This window comes from Lissotriton helveticus, assembly GCF_964261635.1.
Source record: "Lissotriton helveticus chromosome 1_1 unlocalized genomic scaffold, aLisHel1.1 SUPER_1_unloc_90, whole genome shotgun sequence".
NCBI lineage: Eukaryota > Metazoa > Chordata > Amphibia > Caudata > Salamandridae > Lissotriton > Lissotriton helveticus.
The window spans coordinates 118,549-140,091 of NW_027611737.1; positions in this window are offsets into that span (position 1 = coordinate 118,549).

Genomic DNA, 21,543 nt, shown 5'->3' on the forward strand with positions numbered 1-21,543 from the left:
TACATTTTTAAACAATTTTCAGCGAATAAATAAAATGTGCTTTTAATTTGCGTTTGTTTCCTGACGTTCTTTATCCGGCCCCTAAGCCCCAAAGTGTTTCACATTTACAGTGTACTAAGCAATAGAAGGGCTAATTTTGTCTAGTTCTTTGTTCCTCTCTTGCGCCACTCACACAAATATATAAAGGGGACGCTGCTATTGGGACGAATAGTTACAAACACTCTGAGGCCTGTGTCTGTAGATGCAAGAAACAAAGTAAAAATTCCCATTCGCAGGCTAAGGAGCTAGGTGGAACTGGGACCCCATCAAACTGTGTCCACCCCCGACTTGTGCCGTGCTGATAAAGCAATAGTGAATTTGTGTAATTTACGATGAATTGAAATGCGAGGAAGGGAAGAAGAGAGCGAGGTGCAGGATATATTAAATAAAATTTTAAAAAGAGACACAAGACTTTACCCTGTTCTGTGTACAAGCATTTTACGTAAACAAGTTGTGCTGTGTGATGTGAACAGGCTGTCACCCCCCTTTGTATGTAAATGAGCTTCTGTAACCAGACACCCCAGGCTCCCATCTCTTCTAGCGCGGATGATAATGTGAGCACTGCAAGGTTATCACAAACAAGGGCTATATTGAGAAACAATCGGCTTCCAGGTCACACAGCTGTGGTTATGTAGTTCATTATTAGTTTTTTTTTAAAATGTACTTTAATTTGCAGCAATTCTCCTGGTTACTTTTTCTCAGTATTGCGCTTCAGGTTGCTCATAGCTCTCCATCAGTTAAACGTGAGGTATGATGTAGGATTTGTTGTTAGTGTCCCTAGACCATGTCCCAATCCCTTTGTCCTTGATTTGTCGGCATGGGTTTTGTCCACACACTGGTCTAGGACAGGCCTTCTCAAAGTAGAAGGAGCTGTAATAGGAATAATAAATCAGACATATAGGAAATTGTATGTAAACAAATATGTGCCTTTCAGTTATCAGGCACCACCAGACTCAAAATCAAAAAATACTTTATTCGGTAGTTCATTTGATAAGAACACCATAAAAGTTCATAAAATACAAATTACAAAGTTGATCATGTATTAAGATCACAATTTTAAAATACTAAAAGCAATTAAAATTCATTTAAAAAAGCAGATTTGATAAAAAGGAAGCAGCAAGATATATCATACAATTTATGTTCATCTTAGATCCTAGAGATTTTGTGGGCGTTCATTGTATCTCTCCTAATCAGATCTTATTCATAGGTTGCGACGATGTTGAATACAGAATTTAAGAAAACGTGCAATTGCTTTAGCATATTTTTCATTTTCTAAATGTTGTAATGCCAAGAACGCAGGACGGCATTGGCGAAGCCCCCAGAGTTTTAAGATGGGGAGTAGCCAACGCCTACGGGGTTCCACAAAAAATTTGCAAAATAGAATAGTATGTATGGTTGATTGCGTAGATACCAAATCACATGGGCAGCATGTCCGTGTGGACATCCAGTCGTTTTGGGTTGGAAAGGAAACTAGCAAATGAAACATGTCAAACCTTAAGCGAGTTAGCAGCATTTTTTCATATTGGGTTAGACTATATAACAAATAAGGTTCAACTTCAAAAACAGTCTGCACTAGTATGGCTTTCTGAACAGATTGTTTGTGGATCTCGGTTACTAGGCGTAACTGTCTCAGATGTGTAAGGCATTCTTTTTTTAGATCCGCCTTAGAAATTTCATTTATCCTGGGAGGATTATCAAAATATTTCTTGTAGCCCAAGTCCTCAAGAATTGCTTTGACGTAGGTTATCCATTTGATTTTTTTACACTGATCGAGACTCAGAATATCTTCAATGATGGATCTCGTTAAATGGCATTGTTCTGTAACCCATATTCTGCGCCATAGCATAACTGGCTGCAGTTTTATGATGTCTGTTATATAGTCTAGTCCCAATTCTAAGTGACATGCATATGTGGAGGTATTCCTTGGAACCGCAAGTAAGTATCGTAAAAAGGAATTCTCAATTTTTTGAATGGCTTCAACATTTACATACCCCCATATTCCTGCCCCATATATTGCCGTAGATATGCATTTAGCGTTATAAATTTTCTGCATTACTTGTATTGGACGTTGGCCCAGTTTTTGTGAAAATGCTTTTAGTGAGACAGTTTCCCTCAAGAAGGCAAGTTTCCTGGCATTAACCGCTGGGGTCCACTTGAACTTCTCATCTATTACTATCCCCAGGTATGGGTAGGTTGCCGTTCTATCTAATGGTTCACCTTTTACAAACAACCTTCGGCACTTCCCAGATCCCTTCCCAGCTTGCATAGTGTAAGTTTTCTTAACATTTAGCTTTAGATTTAGGGTAGCCATGAACGTACAATATCTGTTTAGTGCACATTGGAGTTCATTTGGGGTTCTTGCTAAAATGACAGCATCGTCGGCATATAATAGTGCAGGTATTTGCCGACGAGCTATTGTAGGTAAATCTTTACTGCCTTGGAGCATCGCGGCTTCCAGTCCGTTAGTGTAGACAGTGAATAAAAAGGGGGCCAGCACACAACCCTGTCTGACCCCCTTTTCCACCCTGAAATTTCCTGTAAGTTCCCCCTTGGTCCCAAATCTTACCCTGCCTGTCGTCCCTGTGTACATTTCACGCAGGAAATCAACAATCGCTGGGTCAACGCCCAATTTCAGCACGATGTTCCATAATGCTGAATGAGCGACGCAGTCAAACGCCGCTGATAAGTCGACGTAGACCATGTATAGTGTTGACCCCTTGGCCTCCGTATATTTACCCGCTAGGAGGGAAAGGTTAAGTGCTTGGTCTGCTGTTCCTAGGCCTTCACGGAAACCATATTGTATATCAGATATTACTCCATGGTCAGTTGCCCACTCCTGAAGTCGATTAAGAAGGATCCGCCCTGCCATCTTCCCAAGCGAGTCCAGGAGGGAAATAGGCCTATAACAGGACGGAATATTTCGATCCCCTTTCTTATAGATTGGGACCAGTATTGATGATTTCCAAGAATCTAGTAGCCCTACCTTTAGTGTTGCATTTAAAACATTGGTCAGTATGGGGGACCAGAGATCTGGTAGATGTTTGAAAACATCGGCTGGGACCCCATCCGGACCAGGGGCTTTGCCAGATTTTGAGTTTTTTAATGCCAATTGAACCTCCTTGTGGGAGAATTGTAGGTCTATTGGGTATATAACCTGCGTTAGAGGGTCTGGGTGGTCAATGTCTATCAAGGTGTCTTTGCTAAAAACTTTTGAAAAATAAGCCACCCATTCATCTTCGCTTATAGCGACGTCGATGGAGGGTGTTTCATTTTTATTTGTTAAAAACAGTGACCTTACTGTGTGCCAAAACATTGCACTATCCTTCAACTCTGTGCTTTTGCTGAGGCGATTCCATAGATCAACTTTTAGCTCTTGTTTTCTTAACCTGATCGCGACAGCGTACTCTTTCCTTAATCTACCGATCTCAGCTCTATCCCTCTTGTCCTTATTCAAGGCCTCTTTTAGTTTTGTGTGTGCCTTTGTGCATGCCGAATTAAACCAGCTATTATTTTTATTTATTTCTGACTTTTGCTTACAGGTCCTAGTTAGCTCTTTATGTATATTTTTCAAAACGGTATTAAAACTGTCAATGACCACCTTTGGTTGTAGGTTCAGGTCAAGACAGTTCTTAATTTCGGCACTACAGTTTTTGACTATTTTGTTAGTTGTGCCTTCCTTATCAATTTTCCCCCATTTAAGTGTATAACCATTCATGGAACCAATTGTAAGTTCTTGTTGGGCTAATACGGTCATTATGTTATTGGGTTTGTGTGGTGTATTTTCCGCAAGGGATGCAACTATTGGAAAATGGTCACTCAGTGGGTTTTTTACTACTTCAAAACAATCGATAGCTGTCCCATTTAAGGGAGATATTAGTATATAATCTATCAGACTTGTTAATCCTCTTCCGTTGAACGTTGGGGAAAAGGAAGCAGGAGGATTTTTTTTTTCATTTAGAAAACCTAACTGTAGTTCAGCCATGACCTCGTTCATTTTCTCGCCTTCAACGGTGTGTGAGAAGTGGGTTATGCTAATATCCTCCTCATCGATAATGCCACATTTAGTATTTTTACTGTTCATACATAGATGGAGATTGAAGTCTCCCCCCCAAATTATTATACATGAATTTTTTGCATATTTTGTGGTTTGTTCTTGCAGTACTGTTGCAATCTCGGTAAGGGTATTTAGCAAATTAGTTTGCGACAGATTATTGTAGAAATTTACCAATATGTACACTTCTTGTTTTCTTTTTTTTAGAATTATGAGTTGGAAGTTGTCTTTTATTATAAGAGGTGCAATATCCTCCATTTGTATAGTGTTTGAAATGTAGGTGGCAAGGCCACCACTATTTCTGCCCGAGGGGGATTTCCTTGCAGCGGACCAAAATGTTTTATACCCCGCTATGTGTATAGGAGTGATTGCCCAGGTCTCCTGGAGGCAGATAATGGGCACCACCAGACTCACATCTACACATGTAATTGAGCACCGGACTAAAGTGAATCCTCCCTATATAAATATGTGCCATCAGTAATCAGGCTGATTGTTCCGCTGATGCGCAAAACAAATACAATTTCTGGGACTGTACGCATTGGCCTAAATTTTTATTGCTGAAGTTTCACGCAGTTTCGCTGATGCGCACAGCTTATAAGGTTTGTGGATATTGCGCACTGTACGAAGATCACTGAAGATCACCCTTAAGTAGTAACTAGGTCAAAACATAGTACATACATCATGCAAAATGTCACTGCCCCTCCCTTCTTTTTGACATCTCCAGGAGTTTCTCCTCTAATGTGTAAGAAGGTTTTCACATATTATGCTCGTGTCTGTGGCACTTCCTTAAGTGCAGAGAGGAAAGCCTCATGGTTAATGCATTGTTTGGGCTTTGAGGGACAAGAATTCTTTGAACATTGAATAGTGACTCTGACACTCATAATGAATACGAGATCTGCATCAAAAAGTTAGACTTGCACTACCTCCCCAAAGTGAGTACTGTCCTTGAACGATATCACTTTGGGAGAAGAATGCAAAGGCAGGATAAGTCGGTGGAACAATACATAACTACCTTGCGCAAATTGGCTTCCACGTGCAATGTTAGTGCAGCTTTAGAGGATCGCTTAAGAGATCAGTTTATGTTAGGATGCGCCATAGACAAAACGAGAAACGCCCTGTGGCAAAAAGAAATGCCATCGCTTCAAGAAGTGCTGTACGGAGTTTGCTGGGAGAGAGGGAATCCTTTTTAACTACTGGATCCTTCCCATTCGTGTTGAATTATATGAAGTGCTGCCCCGGTTATTGCGTGTAGGTTGTTACAGTTGGGAGAATGATTTGGACGTTTCCAGGACGATTCTAAGCCACATGCAGTGATTTCAAGAAATACAGGATATGGGGCCGTCTTCCCGGTATTGAAAGCGCCAATTATTGGGTTGGTGCGTTGCCGCTTTGCCACTTATGCACAACGACCCTGACTGCATTCATATGCAGGTAAATGTGTAATCCTTGCCCAAAGTCCTGAAGAGGCCTAAATAGTTTATAGGCTGAAACGCGTCGACTGTTATTGTAATCTGACACCTAAAAAAACGTTGAAATAGAATTCGAAAAACTTGACGAGAGCCTTGAAAAATGAAGCATAAAGTATTTTCAGCTGCCTAGGCTCCATTATTGAATGTGGTGATCCAGATGAAGGAACTAAGGTCATATAACAAAATACCATGATTTCCTCGTTCAAATTGTTGGGCATTTGAACCATAAAAAGTGTTCTGGAGAAAGTTTTGTTATTTTGTTCATGCTTATGTTTGTCTGCACATTGTAAATATTGTGGAAAGATACATGCCAAATGTATATAAATGTGCATATATATATGTATAAAATGAAAAAAGTGGAATAAGTGAGAGAAAAATAATTTGTCCTTATAAAAAAGACTTGGTTTACTAAAAAAAGTTATGCAAACCACCTTTTTTTGTTTGTGTTGATTCATTGAAGAGTTCTGATAGCTACTAGATGAATAAAAATTAAGTGAAAATGGAGATTTAGTCAATAAGTAATTTAAAAAAACAGAGCATAGATAATTTTTGGTATCGGTCCTAAATTAGGAAGTTTGTAAAAATAATACCATAGGCATCATTGTATTTAGTTTAGACCATAGCCAAAAGTCATGAGCATTCAAAAGCGTGTGTTGATATTATACGCAAAGACAGTTCAGGTGATAAAAAGGAGAACATTGATGTCAAAGTGCTAGTGGATAGATTCGTTAAACCCAAATCGAGCACCACTTCAAAGCCCTTTAAGACAAAGAATTTTCAGGGGAAGTGCTTCAGGTGTGGCAACTCTGGCCTTATGGCCAACTTTAACCCGTTGCGTGCGTCAGACGGCCCCCGGCCATCTGACGTCAGAGTGAGCATGTGCGGAGGATTGCCGGGGGCGTCCGAACCACGCCCACTCATTATTATGCCAGCACCTCAGCGAAATTCGTGCCGCAGTCAACAGGTAAAAGACTACCCAGGCTGGAAGGCCATGTGCAAAACTTGTGAGAGAAAAGGTCACATCTCAAAAAGCTGCAGAACGGGCAATGAGCATAAAAAAATAAGGGAAGTAGATCTATATTAAGAAGAATTGGAAGGAATCAATATTCTCCCGGTCACAGGGAATGCTAGTGATGGCCCTCAGGAGCTAGTTTTGATCAATGATGCTCCAGTGACTCGACTCTGGGGCCAAGATAACTCTAGTTACAAAAACATTTTATGAGCGTAATCTGCAGAGGTCTTTGCTGGTGAACTGGGTTTGTCTCAAAAACTATATACATTGGATAAAGGTCAAATCTATCACTGTTCCAAAAACAGTTAAGGTCAGGAATGCACCTCTGTAAGTAAGGGAGAGCATGAAAGTTGAATTAGACACTCTCTTAGACAAGTGCATCATTCAAGAAGTTAAAGCAATGGAGTGGGTCTCTCCTGTTGTTATGGCCCACAAAGCCAATGGGGAGGCCAGGCTCTGTGTCAGATCAAGGGAGCTCAACAAAGCAGTTATTGTTGATCATTACTCTTTACCCAACGTAACTAAAATGCTGTGTTCTCTTGAGGGGCAAGGCATTTTTCTTCCTTGCACCTGACCTCCGCCTATCACCAGGCCAGCCTTCACTCCTCTTCAGAACATTCAGAATATTCACTCCTCTTCCCAGGACCTAACCTCCTGTGTAACAACCGTTGGTACTTTTAGATTTCTAAGAATGCCTTTTGGACTGATTTTTGCAGCCTCATTTTTTCAGAGGGCGATGAAGGGCATGCTTGGAGGCCTTCAGGGTGTCAAGGTGTACCCAGATGATGTGCTCATCTTTGGTGTGGATCTTGAGCAGCATGACGGGGGGGGGTGAGGTCAGTATTGAAAAAGTTACGCAATGCTGACCTCACCCTTAGGAATGACCAGTGCAAATTTGATGTCAAAGAAATAGTATCTAGGGCATTTTGAGTCCGCTGCAGGCATCACATCCAAAGAGTCATTGGTAAGCACCTTTTGTAATTTGCGCACCCCATTGTACAAAGAAGAGTTTGTGAACTTTCTGGGCATAGCTGAATTTTATCACAAGTTTGTTCCTAACTTTGCAGGGAAAACCTCTTGTTTGAGGTCTCTCCTCCAGAAGGGAAGCACATTTGTTTGGTCCAAGTGCTGAGTGGAAGAGGTTGAGTTCATTAAGAAACATCTGAATGAAACACCTTTTCTAGGAAGTTTTGACCTCACAAAGGTATCTTATCTCATGACTGATGTCAGCTTGAAGGGGTTAGGAGCAGTTCTTTTGCAGAAGGTTGATGTGGAGGTTAAAACGATTCTTTTCTTCTCTAGGCCCTTGAGGGATGCTGAATGCAACTGTTCTGTTGTAGAGAAAGAAGCTCTGGGTGTTTTCTGGGCAGTGCGCAAGCTGAGAAAGGTTTTGTGGGGGAAAAGGTTCAGAATTCTTACTGACCACAAACCTCTCAAGGAGGTCTTTTCCACGAAAGGCATTGACTTTGTCTCCCGTAGGATACGGAAGTGCGTTGTGGCTCTACAGTTCTGGCAGACTGTCTGTCAAGACTCGGGGGTGAGGAGTGTGAAACGACAGATTATGTTGAGTGGTTTGGAGGTAAAGAACTGGAGGAAGGAATTAATGTGTGTGTGATTAGTGAAGGGTTGATTTCCGAGAGAGAGTGGAGGGAACAGCACAGAGTTAGACTTGCGGAAAGTCCTCACCATGATCACAGGTGGCTGGTGGGAGAAGGAGTGTGAAGAGGTCCTTGAAGGCTTTTGGCGAGTTAGGGAAGATCTGACGGTGGAGGATGGTCTCCTCATGCGCGGAAGTAAGTTGGTTGCACCCCTTGCATTAAGGGATACACTAGTAAAGACTGCTCACACCTCGCACATGGGCATTGTCATGACAAAGGAAAGGATTAAGTAAGCATATTGGTGGCCTGCCATGGATGTACCTGTAGAGAGGTTGGTGCGTGAATGTGCTGAATGTGAGTGATAGAGTTTCTAGAAGAGGTATTTGAACGTGAGGGTTTCCAGTTAACACTCTTGTCAGAGAATGGTGTTCAGTTCACGACCTTAGTAATGGAAGAGTTTCGGAGTTCCCGGGTGATCAAGCATAAGAAGGCATCCCTGTACCATTCACAAAGCAATGATGTGGTGGAAAGGTTTGTCAAGTTTGTTAAAGAGACTCTGCAACAAACTGTTGCCTGTGGTGAAAGTTGGGAGTTGGCCATGAGGAAGAAGGTTACAGAGTATAGTTCGTCCACTGGTGAAACTCCCTTTCGTTTATTTAAAGGAAGGGTCCCCAACATGGAGGTCACTCCATTGTGGCTAACGGCTGAAAGAACCTTAGTAGGTGGGTTTTAGAACTGGGGGTCTCTAGTTGGCAATGGCTTGCACCTTTGTCCAAAAAGGGACCCTTGCTTCTAGTCAGAGTAAGGGGGCTGCACTCCTAAAATAACCCCTGCTCAACCCTGTGGTAGCTTGGCACGAAATGAAATGAAATACCAGTATTTGTAAAGCACACAGCTACCTTCGAAGTGGTGTACCGGCTCTGGGGTCCTCTGGAAGATTAAGTGAGCTATTGCCCAGATTCACATGGTGCTGGGCTAACCTGCCGCCGGTGCCTGGGATCAAACCGTGAACCCCGTAGTCTGGAGTTAGGCACCCTGGCAGCTGCACCACACTACTTCCACAGCAGGAAGGTTTATCTCAGAGGCAGTGTGTAAAGCATTTGTGAACACATACAGTTATACAGTGAAAAGAACTACAGATGGACAGGTTTTATAAAAATAAGTATTCTTTATATAGACTTAACACAAGACTCAAACAACAAACATCCACAATACCGTAATCAGCAATAAGATAGTAGAAGTAGCTCAAAAATAGGTTATTCACTAAAACGCAGTTTTTAGCAACAAATAATCCTAACTGGAGTTATCACAACGTCGAGGTCAAAGAAATCCCAAAGTACGGCGTTGACCGCGAGGTGCGCGGCTTTGGGTGTGGACTCAAAACAGACCCACAAAGAACAGTACCTTGGAAAAGCGAAAACAAAGACAGCTGATGGAGTCGAGGAGATGCAGCATAGTTGGCCCTGTGTGGCATTGGTTCCTTGCTTCGGAGGAGGGTCCTCGATGCTTGTGATGCTTGCGCAAAGCAAGGGAGGCTTTGGTTCCTTACCGGAGAGGAGGTGACATCACAATGGCGGCGAAACCACGGATCCGTACGATTTAACGATGTCGATGGGTTCTTGACCACCCATGTCGAGGATCGGCTCCACAATGATGTCAGCTTTGGAGTCGATGCTGCACAGCAGCTGGCGTTGGGCCTATGTCACAAAGTCGGAGCAGCGCTCAGGGCTTGTGGCAGGTTACGATGTCGCTCGCTGGTGTCTATGTGGCACCGTGGCCGGCGTCGGGTCTACGTTGTATGGCGTCGCTCACTGGCGTCGGTGATTCAATTTCCTTCTGTAGCAGCCAGAATAGCAAGTTCCAGATGCAGGTAAGCAGAAGGGGTGACGTCTTTGTATCCCTGATACTTCAGACAGGAGGCAAGCTCAAATTCAAGCCCTTGGAGATTTTCTGCAAGATGATGAAAGTTTCAATAAAAGTCTTTACTCCTTTCCTTGGCAATAAAGAAACCACTGCAGGCCATCCCCAACAAACAACACACTGGCAAAGGGGAAGTCAAAAACTCCTGCTGATTCTCTGGTTCTTCTCCTTGGCAAAAGGTCCATCTTGATTCCCAGAAGTGATCTAAAATTCTGGGGTCTGGGTTCCTCTTTTTATACACACAAATCCTTTGTCTCTGAAGAGTGTCTGTACCTAGTCCAAACCAGTTCTGGGTGCACCCTGCCCGTGTAAAACTTCTTCCTTTGTCCGTGTGGGCCATAGTCATCAAACGCACCACAGGAGGTGGAGCCAGCATTGTGGAAGGCAGGCACAGCCCTATTTAGGAACAGGTGCTACTCCTCCCACCACTCCCAATGCAGATAGGTCTATTCAGCCGTGTGCTGACTCACCCTGCCTCCTTGAGCCACCCCAGCCCCTGTCACTCACAAACCAGGCATGGAATACACAACATAGCAGAAGAAGGCTTGGATAGTTAGGCAAGAAAATACCTACTTTCCAAAAGTGGTATTTTCAAACACAGAATGTTAAAACCAACTTCACTAAAAGATGTATTTGATCATTCTGAGTTCAGGCATACTAAACTCAAATTTCTACCATGTTCTCTGAGTCAGTTAGGATTATAAAATATAATAATAAAACTTCCTATTCTGGCCTATGGAGAACAGTTAGCTTTGCAATAGTGAAAAACGAAAATGGTCAGGCCTGAGACACACTTTACAAGCTGCTTCTGTGGGTGGCGCAATCAGTGCTGCAAGCTCACCAGCAGCATTTGACTTACAGGCCCTGGGCACACGCAGTGCACTGTACTAGGGACTGACAAGTAAATCAAATAAGCCAATCATTGAGACACTAATCCATTACATCAATTTAACATAGGGAGCACTTGCACTGTGGCACTGAATAGCAGTGACACAGTGCCCAAAGCATCTGACCAGCAAAAACATATCAAAAACAGAGGAGGCAACAGCGAGAAATGGAAGGGAGACTCATGCCAATGGTACCAGGTCTAACAGTGGGTAGTATTGAGGACTGGAAAGAGAGAAAGAGGTGATAAAAAAGAAAGATCTTGTATGATAAAAGGAGGGCTGTGAAGAGACCAGTGGTCGACGTGGGAGACTGGGTCAAGATCAAGTCTCCCAGATCCAAGTTCAGTCTTCCGTTTAAGGTTATCAAGGTTTTCAAAAATGCAGTAAAGACCAGTGACCATAGAATTTGGAATCTAAGTCGAGTGGCGAAGTGCCAGGCGAGCGCTAGTTTTAATACCAGCACCGCAACTGGTGGGCCTGATTCGGGCTCTGAGGTGGAAGACCCTGTTGTACGAGAAAGGGGCTCTGGGTCACTTCACTTGAAATGTATTCCCCGACGTTTGCACGATTGTGTTTCTCAAAGTGAGCTCTTTCCCATTTGCCATGTACCCCAGTTTTCTCCTTGCCTATGAAATCGCTTTGTTGAGTTCTTCAAAGATCGTAACTGCATTCTCTATTATGTGCTTTTGTATGCTTGGCATTCATAGTTAAGTTTCCTTTTATTTTCTTTAAGTTTAGAATGTGTGAGGGGGAGAATGTGTGTCGTCCTGTGTCATGATATTCTGGAATGTGGGGATGGTTGCAAGGTGGTGGGCTGGAATAGAGACATTTGTCAGTTGGTCTTAGCTTGATGATGGATGGGGTCTCTGTAGCTGTGATACTTGAATAAACATTTCTTGACCCCCCTATGATCTACTGCGCTTTCTGGAGGGACACACTTCTACAGACGCCCATGTTAAATCTAGCAGCGCACAACCCACTGAGCATTCCTGCAGGTGTGGTACTTGATGGCAAAGGATTATTGTCAGCAATTTATGACATAACACCTAAAACATTGATATTTACAGCATATGATAAAACAATCACAGTTCCTGTTCACGTAAAACAACTTAAACACAGTTCATACAAATACTACACTTTGCGCATAATCCATGATCAGACGTAAAATGCTAGTGCAAACGGATGACGTACATCACTATTAACACCAATCAATTAGTTAGAGCGGTCATTAGATCTTACAAAGCGTACCATCTTACAAGCACGTACATAGGTGCAGATACCGGCGTCTCCGTCTGCTTGTTGCCTACTCAGAGCAAGTAAACCCCTAGCAAGCCTGACCGCTGTCTTATAAACAACAGAAATAAAAGAAGAGCACAAGCCTGCTGCGCAGACGTTACCTAGTGTGTTAAAAAAACGAGAATTGACCAAATAATCACAGATTTGCTGACAGCCGGATGGAAATTAAACCCTCAGATATGGGCCAATAGACGTCCAACACCTAAGCGAGCATTTTCTAAAGTGCAGGTACAAGTAGAAATGAGCAACAATAGCCCTGGATGCTCTGTCCAGTCCATAAGGTTCTCCAGGTCGTCCATTGTGCCCTAGAGCCTTTAATACTGGAGTCGAGTCACGCTCCAGTTTATGAGGGCAGATATATCAAAGGACGGCCACAGCCCACAGAGACAAAAGGAAAGTGGCAAAACCATCACTACAGTTGGTTTATGGTTTGTACCCACTTCCTTCGCTGCTGTCTATATAGCAGGTCTGCATATACGAAGCAACTGCCTGGCAAATCTCCATACGATCAGTTCTATAACATAAGAAAAGTGCTGCACTGCAGCATCTCAGATTACGTGTTAGAAAAAGTGAACGTAGGTAGTACCTACGGATTTTATGCGACATATAACGCAGCAGCTTAAAATGCATAAATGACTCAGGGCCCCGTTATGTATGGGGACATGTGTCAGCTCCGCCTCCAGGGGCTTTACCCATGATTTAGTTAAGGTCCGCACCTGAAGAGTTCCTAATCTGAACATGAGATGTAAAGCCATTTTCTCAGCATGCAACAGCAGGTCCAAGAACGGCCCCCAGCGACGTTCACATTTTACTTTCAGGTAATTAGTCTGAAGGGTGCCTTTCCTGGCTTCTTGCTTGCTTCACATGAATGGCCAATATTTCTTTTTAACCAGTTCTAGGGTTGCCTTATTCATCAGTTCCAGATTATTATATTGCGCTACTCAAATAGTGTATGTTAGAATGTGCTTAACGTGCTTGAACCAGGGTAAACTATTGTAATCCTGCATAGTCGCATTTCCTGTAGCTCCATTCTATATGAGGCAAGAGCCGGAGTCGACCACACTCGCACCCATTATCATACGGGATGAGATCCTCTGGTGAACCCCAGCTCAGCTGTTAATACTGTCATTGGGGTTCCAGGCCCCAGGATTAGTACATGTCACAAGAAGATGTTTCCCAGTTTATGGAGAGTCTGAACTTTCGTAAAATCCCACAGTTAGCACCATAAGAGTAGGCCACCCGTGAGTTTGTCTTGAATGTGTCAGCGCTAGTGTTAGACCTGGCACCTTGGCGTGAGTCTCCCTTCCACTTTTTGTTGATGTGCCTCAGATGTTTTGCTGGTGTTAGCTGCTCAGGGCACTGCGCCACAGCCAATCCGTGCCGCAGTGCAAGTGCTTCCAATGTAAAGTGTACTTATGATTGATTTCCATGATTGGCTCATTTGATTTACTAAATGTGAAAACAAGGACCCCCTGACAATTAGAGTCTTCTAGGACAGGGAAAACAATATGTGGGTGTTAGATCTGGGGGTCTCTAATTGGCAGAGGTAAGTACCTTAGACCAAGTAGGGACCCTTGCTTCTAGTCAGGGTGAAGGAATGCACACAGTAGACAACCTCCGCTCTCCCTCTAGGTAGCTTGGCGCGAGCAGGCAGGCTTATCCCCAAGGCAATGTGTATAATAATTGCACTTCACACAACAATAATCCCCAATCCACCACAAACTGAGACCACACAGGTAAGTATATTTTATAAAAATATATATCTTTATCTAGTTTCAGCAGCAAGAATCATCAATATACGTTAATTACTTCTTCAGGTAAATTTTGCACATAATCTTAGTGGTTGCACTTGTAAATAGGAAGTTCTTTAAAAAGCAGTCTCAAGTCTCTTGTCCTTCAATACCAAAAATGAGTGATATTGATTTCTTTTATCTTAGCTCTAAAAACGAGCAAGGAAAACAATGCCAGCTGCAAAATTGGCCACAGGAATCAGCCCCTACCGCCAGGGGCCCTAAGCGCTACAAGCGCGTCTCACCAGAATGCTGGGGGGACTCCTTTTCCCTCATACGGCACTTCTTCCGGCCTAAGGCGCACCTCGCCTAACAGCGCTCACCCGCGCTCGGGCCCGCCGGTCTCAGCAAGCTCTCCGCCCGCTCTCAATCCTTCGGGGAGCGGCGGGGAGCAGAGACGGCAGGCCGGGGGCGGGAGCACTTCTCGGATTCCCTCGGCGAGGTCGGGTCAGTCTTCCCCGGTCCCGGCGGTGATTACTCGGCAAGTCGACGGTCCCGATGACGGGGACCAATCCTGTCGCGGCGTCTGGGGCGAGCCTCTGGCACACCCGGGAGTCAGCCAATGGCAGTGCGGCTCCCGGGACAGGCTTGTCGTGACGCTCCGCTCAACGCCCAATCACAGCGCGACCACGGCGATGACGCTGCGCCGCACGGGCCTATCCCGTCGCCGCGTTGCTGAGGGGGCTCGGCTCCTCCAGCCAATGGGGGCGCGGCGGCTCCGATCTTTGCCACGGCAGCCTCCTTTCACGAGCAGCCACTTCGGGGGATATTCCTGGCCCCGTGCAGCGGCGGTAAAAGTGGCACACAGCTGTTTTCAGTGCATCTTGCACTGGGGAGGCCCACAAACCTCGGATCTTCGCCCCACACGTGTCGATGAACACGTCGATCTCGGCCACACGGCAGGCTGGGTCAGCGCGGCGCCCTCACTCAGATTAGAGAGCAGCCAGCCCGCTACACAGCCCAACTACAGGGTTTCACGATCTCTTCACCACACAGCAGCTTCAGGGGGCACAGCAGAGCTTTGTAGTCCATGGGCAACCTTTATGTCCCTGGGTTGCAGACAGGGGGCCAGCTCTTCTCAGGCCCTTGGAGATTCAAGTTGCAGACACAGCACACAGCAAAGTCTTGGCAGTTTCAAGCAGGCAGGGTCACAGCACACAGCAAAGTCCCTTTCTTCTCCTCTCCTTCAGTTGGATAGCAGGATAGGTCAGCCCTTAAAGCACACAGCAAGGCAATCTTCCATCAGCTCCTTCAGCAGTCCTTCTTCTGGCAGAGGTTCCTCTTGATTGTAGAATCTAATTTTTCTGTAGTCAGGGGTCCTTCTCTTATACCCAAAAAAGTCTTTGAAGTCCTTTGAAGTCTTTGTGCAAGTGGGCCCTGAGCCCGGTCTAAACCAGTTCTGGGTGTAGCTGAGGCACTGGGGGTTTCCTGGCTTCCTTCTTCCTCTCAGTATCAGGGACAGAGGTGACAGTCACCCAGCAGCGGGGTGGAGCCAGCTTTGTGGTCAGGCAGGCACAGCCCTATCACTATCAGGTGTGATCTCCTCCCACTTCCCTGGCAGCAGATGCTGCCTTTCATCCACGGGCTGACTCAGACAATCCCCTGGGGGCTCTGCAGCCCCTGTCACACTCAGGCCAGACAGTCAATCCACAAACAGGCCCAGGCACACAGAAAGGTTTAGACAAGAGAACAGCCACTTTCTAAAAGTACTATTCTCAAACACAGAATTTAAAAACAACCTTCACTAAAAGATGTGTTATTAAATTCTGAGTTCAGGGATATCATTCACTTATGTCCCATCTTGTTCCTATGGGAAGATAGGCTGGTATCCATTGGGACCAGCCTCCCCCATGTTACTCTATGGAGCAAGATAGCCTTACAGCAGTGAGCACACAAAATGGCTGCCGCTCACTACCAGAGCATGTGACCTGCACTAGTACATGCTCTACCTTATCCATGCACTGCACCCTGCCCAGGGGGGTACATTGAGCCTTCCATAGGGGTGACTGATGTGCACAGACAGGGAAGGGTTAGGCCCAGCCAGTGGGGACACTGGCCAGGCGGACATGGCAGTCACTGACTGCACACAGGCCCTGCGCTGGCAGGCCTGAGTCACCATTTTAGCGCTACTCATGTGGGTGGCGCAATCTGCGCTGCAGGCCCACTAGTAGCATCTGTCATCACCAGCCCTGGCACACACAGTGCACTTTACTAGGGACTTCATGGTGATACAAATATGCCAATCAGGTATACCCAATCAATATGACAATTTACAGAGGGAGCACTTACACTCTGGCACTGATCAGAAGTGAAAGGAAAAGCCAGACTTCGCAAAACAAGAGCTGAAATGAGCTATGCAAAGGCCCCCCTGGCCTGCCAAGACAAAAGAAACTCAGTATAAAAGTAGGAGCCCTGCTCCTAAGAAATCAGATCCTGTTTTACAACAACGAACCTCTGCCCAACTAGAAGGACCAAGAAGAAGCTGAAGGACTGGCCTGCAGTGGTGCTTTGGTGAGGAAAGAGAGGAAAAGACCAAAGAGGACTTTGCTTTATTGTGCTTGAAACTATCTCCAAAGGCTTGATTGAGCTTGCCCCATGAACTGAACCCCAGGACCAGTGGGTTCATTGTGCTTTCGCTCGTCTTTGGCCAGCCGTGTGCTTCCTTCCCTCCAGAGCTGTGATCCTTGGTGCCCTCGCCCCCTCCTAGGGCCGTGACACTCAGGATCCTGTCCGCCCTTGCCCGCTGAGAGCCCTGCTCTGACAGAGTCCCTCTCCACCCGTCGGGCCGGGCTGCTTGCTCCCCTGTCGCTTGCCTGCTACTGGAGCCCTTGGTGTGCCCCTTCACCCCTCCCGCCAGAATCGGATCGGAGCGCGATCCCCAGCCTCGGATGGCCGCCGTACGTCGTAACGTATCCGGCTGCCCCGCTTTTGCACTCCAAGATCTGAGAAGGCTGCGACGCACTCTGGAGAGACCCCCAATACGATCCGTACTGGAGGTCCTGTGCCGCGCCTGCCTGGTGGAAAGCATCAAGCCCCCAAAGATCGGAAAGTACGCTTTGCCCGCCGGCACGTACTAAGAGAGTATGCCTCCCCACCAGGACCACCTTGTGGACTGAAGCGCCTATGTTACATCACGCAAATCAAGGTACAGTGCCAGTCATGGACTCGGGGTCTGCAACGTTCTGTTTTCCCCGCTGCACTATATCAACTCATACCCCGCTCTAAAGCAGACCACGCCGTACGCTTCGTACTGCACAGCGCGTGAGCCTCAGTAGGCCGCCCAGCCCAGAGTACGCCAGCGCGCTTCGCAGCGCCTGGCCAGCCGCGAACTGTGCGTCCAGGCCAGGACCCGCTTTAGGAAGGTGGGGGATCGCGTTCCACCCCTTGAACTTTGCTGATTAAGTACCGAATCACGAACTCGAAAGACTTCTTTCTCACCCTTTTGCCTAATAACATCTTGTGGCCTCATTCTTAAAACGTTATTCGGTCTTGTGATAATTCTGCAACTAAGTATTTTTATATAAAGCTATGTATTTTTGATACAACTTCTACGACTGGTGTCCATTTGTGGTGGGTCATTGTATTTACTGTATGTGGTCAGAAATGCTTAACTGACTTAGCGCCCTGAAGATTAACCTTGGCTGCTCGCGCCACGCAACCCAAAGGGTGAGCAGGGGTTATTCTGAAAGGGTAATTCCCTGGCCCTGAGTAGAGGAGAGGGTCCTTGCTTGTCACAAGTGTCTACCTGTGCCAACCAGAGACCCCCAATTCTAACAGCCATGAATCAAGAGTGAGATAAAGGAGCAACTCTTGACCCTGATCCAGGCAGGTCGCACCCCGTGCCGCACAGCTCTACCTGTCTGTCCCCGTGTCCCTGCTCCCTGATCTCCCTACTGCGGCGAGTTCTCAGCCCTCCTCCACCTGCAGGCTCCCGCCTGCGCCTTATCCCTGGTGGCCCAGTGGTGAGCCCTAAGTGTCTGTGTGCTCGCTCTGTTCCTTTTTGCCTGTTATTTGTCTGTTGTTGTATTATGTTTTGCGGTATCTCTTACCAAACTGTTGTATTACTTTTTAGTATTCTGCTTCTGTATTATTTTGTGCCCACTGTTGTATTCATTTTCTTTGTATTCTGTACTTCCTCCCGTTTTTCGCTCTGTAGCCCTCCAGTGTTCCAGCCTTCGTCTCCCCTTCCGGTCACTGCAGCCCCGCCTCCCCACTCGCCCATTCATCCCGCTCCCGCATCCCAGCTGGTCCTCACTCCCACCTCCCCTTCTTATTGTGGCCGCGCCGGAGGCGTGCCGAATGCAAGCCCATCTATGCTCATCCACACCTGGACCGCACCCAGCACCAGACCCCCTGGCCTCCGCGAACGCTACAACGCCCGCTGCCACTATGACGCCAACACCCTTCACGTACTCAATGATGGCCGTTCATACACTTACTTCCTGGCCACCTCGAAGCACACCCAAGGACCCTTCGCCTGCCGGAGCTGCAGCTTCACCAGCCTCCAAGCCTCCACCTCGCCCACCAGGGTAGGAATCAACCACCTCAAATGCATACTATTCAACACCGGTCTGCCCGCAAGCATGCCATCGAACTCTGGGACCCACTCGACTCATCCTCCCCGGAAGTCGCCTTCCTGATGGAGACCTGGATGAACCCCTCCTCGGCACCCAACATCGCCATAGCCATCTCGGACGGTTACAAGATCATCTGCAGGGACCATACCAACAGAGCAGGAGGAGGAATCACCATCGTCCACAGGAACACCCTCAGAATCTCGACCAGCACCGACAACACTGGTCTCGCTTCTCTCTCTCCTCCATGCTGGTGTCTTTCTCTTGTTCTCCCCCTTCTCTTATGGTGTTGAGTTTTAAAATGAAAAGGCTGAAGTACCAGGAACCATCTTAGTATGCAAGGGTTTCTACCCTTGTTATGAGCCAGCCATTCAGAAGGAGCATGGTATGTATATAGGGCAATTTCCTGTCCTTCCAAGTAGTATCGAAGTGCATTTAATAGCTAAGGCTGTCCTTCCAAGTAGAATCGAAGTGCATTTAATAGCTAAGGCTGTCCTTCCAAGTAGTATCGAAGTGCATTTAATAGCTAAGGCTGTCCTTCCAAGTAGTATCAAAGTCCATTTAATAGCTAAGGCTTCTTTTTCCACTGTAGCATTGTTCTTTTCTTGGTGAAATAGCATGCAGCCATATATAGGATGGGGTTTTCCTCTCCTCTTTCATCTTTTTGGGACAGTGTTGTACCTAAGCTGACTCCCAAAGCTTCTGTTTTGGGAATAAAAGGTTTTGTAAAATCATGACTGCGAAGGATGGGTTCTGAGGTGAGAATGTTTTGTAAGGTATAGAAATCCAATAGCACCGCTTAGGAGGGATGACGTAACCTTAATTCTGCTTCTTTATTCTTTTTTAGATGATCTGTTAGGGCAGAGCTTTCCAAAGTGTGTGTCGTGACACAGTACTGTGTCGCCCCCCCCATGTGTGGGTGTGTCGCGCGACGATGACGTGTCGTCACTGACATATTAGGGCAAATGCTTGCATTCAGTGACACAGTACAGTACAGCGACGCACGCAGAGGAAGGAGAATCTGAGCGTGCGGCCTTGTTCCCTTTCCGACGCAGAGACCACGGAGCCGTCTCTGCTCTCCAGGCGCCCGGTAAGCCAAATCTTCGAAATTTTCAAACTCGGTTTAGGCCGTACGGGGTTTGCATTTACAAGTGGGTCAGATTTCAACAAACTCTGTAATTACCGATTGGTTTAAAGACCGCACTACCCCTCCCCTAGCCCCAACCCCCTCCAGTGTAGATTTCAGCAGGTCAAAGCTGCTGGGCTCCTGGGTATCAGATTTGAACGGGTGTGATAAATACCATCTATCCACCAAGGTAGGGTTGCTTCCCGACAAGTATTTTACCATTGTGGCTAGTATAGAAAAAAAACCTCGAGATAACCATCACAATCAGGTCCCTGGTCTGCCTGAAAAAGTCCGAAAGGAAGTGGTAGGCTGCTGGGAAATAGGGCGTGCAATCATGGCAAAGTCGGTGAGTGAAAATAAAAACGTGAACGCTGCACTGCGCAAACAGCCATATCCACGTAGCAAGCACTACACAAAACACTTATTTCTAGATTAACATTATTATTACTTCCAACCTATATAGTCTATCTTACCCTCACTTACAGTGTTACAAAACTATTGCAGCAAACAGAATGTAAAATAGATGACACCATTATATATCAGGAATATCAATTACTGGAAAAGAAACATCTCTGCATGTTTCTACACAATTTGAGACACAACATTTTTAGCACGACACATTAAATTGATTTAAAAACATTTTTGCAAAATACGAACTGCTTTTTAGTGTGTTTAATTTCACAGTGCGGATTCTGCTTTGATTTTAATTGGACCCTCGGTCCCTGAGCCCCGGTGACACTGCTCATGCTGCGCCTCTGATAGCCACGGTTCTGTTTCACAGAGCTCCCCTACATTACTCTTCAGCTTTACCCCCAGCTCTCAGTGTGAGGTTGAAAATTCAATCTTTTCCCTTTCCTACCTCTATATTTTGCTCTTTCAGTCTAATTTTTTCTCTCACTTTACCTCGCTCTACTCTTTCTCTCGCATTCTTAGTTTCTGCGAGTGTCCTCCATCAATTTTCACTCATACTTTCTGATTATCACATCTGTGTTTCCATTGACACTTGACCCTTTTCCCTCCCATTCCTGTCACCCACGGCCCTTCTCATCGTTCTGCCACCCTTTGTCTATATCTATCTCTCTTTGATTCACCTTTCCAGTTTATCTTCGCAAGTTACATTCCCTCTTTTTCTCTGTCTTTCTCGCCGTTTTTAGTATTTCTTTTTTCCTCTTAGTTCCTCTCCTTTCTCTTAGAATGTGTCCCTCTTTCCTAGAGAAACTTGTTTTGAGCCAATCTAGCCCATCTGTTTCTCCCACTCTGTCTGTTTCAACTGTGGCACTCATTCTCTCTCTGTCGGTTCTCTACAAGTTTTCCGAGACATCTCACTGTTTTCCCGTGACACTTGCTTTGCACCAGTCTCTGTTCTTTTTCACTTGAGCCTCTTTCCTAATTCCACTGCTCATTGTCCTTATGTGCAACTCTTCCGAGCAGTGCTTTAAATGAGCCAGTGCTCACAGGTACTGAGTACCTTCACTTCTTTAGTTTGAGCGGGAGAGAGTACTTGCTCTTCTCAGTGGGGGCTTTTACTGGGAGAGTACAGGCTTCCCAAGATCACATATGTACTCCTGGGCAAAGAATACTGCTACATCTACAATACCATTTCAAACATTGCTTCCTAGTGCTGTTTTGATGGCATTACATAACCTTTTTTTATTTCCATTGCTACGAAGCTGCAAGGCTGCAGCAGAACCACTGCAAGCAAAGTACATCTCTCACACCTCTTTTCCCACACTTCCCTTGTCACTTTCAATGGCAAACTGTTTCCCTATTTTTCCACACCA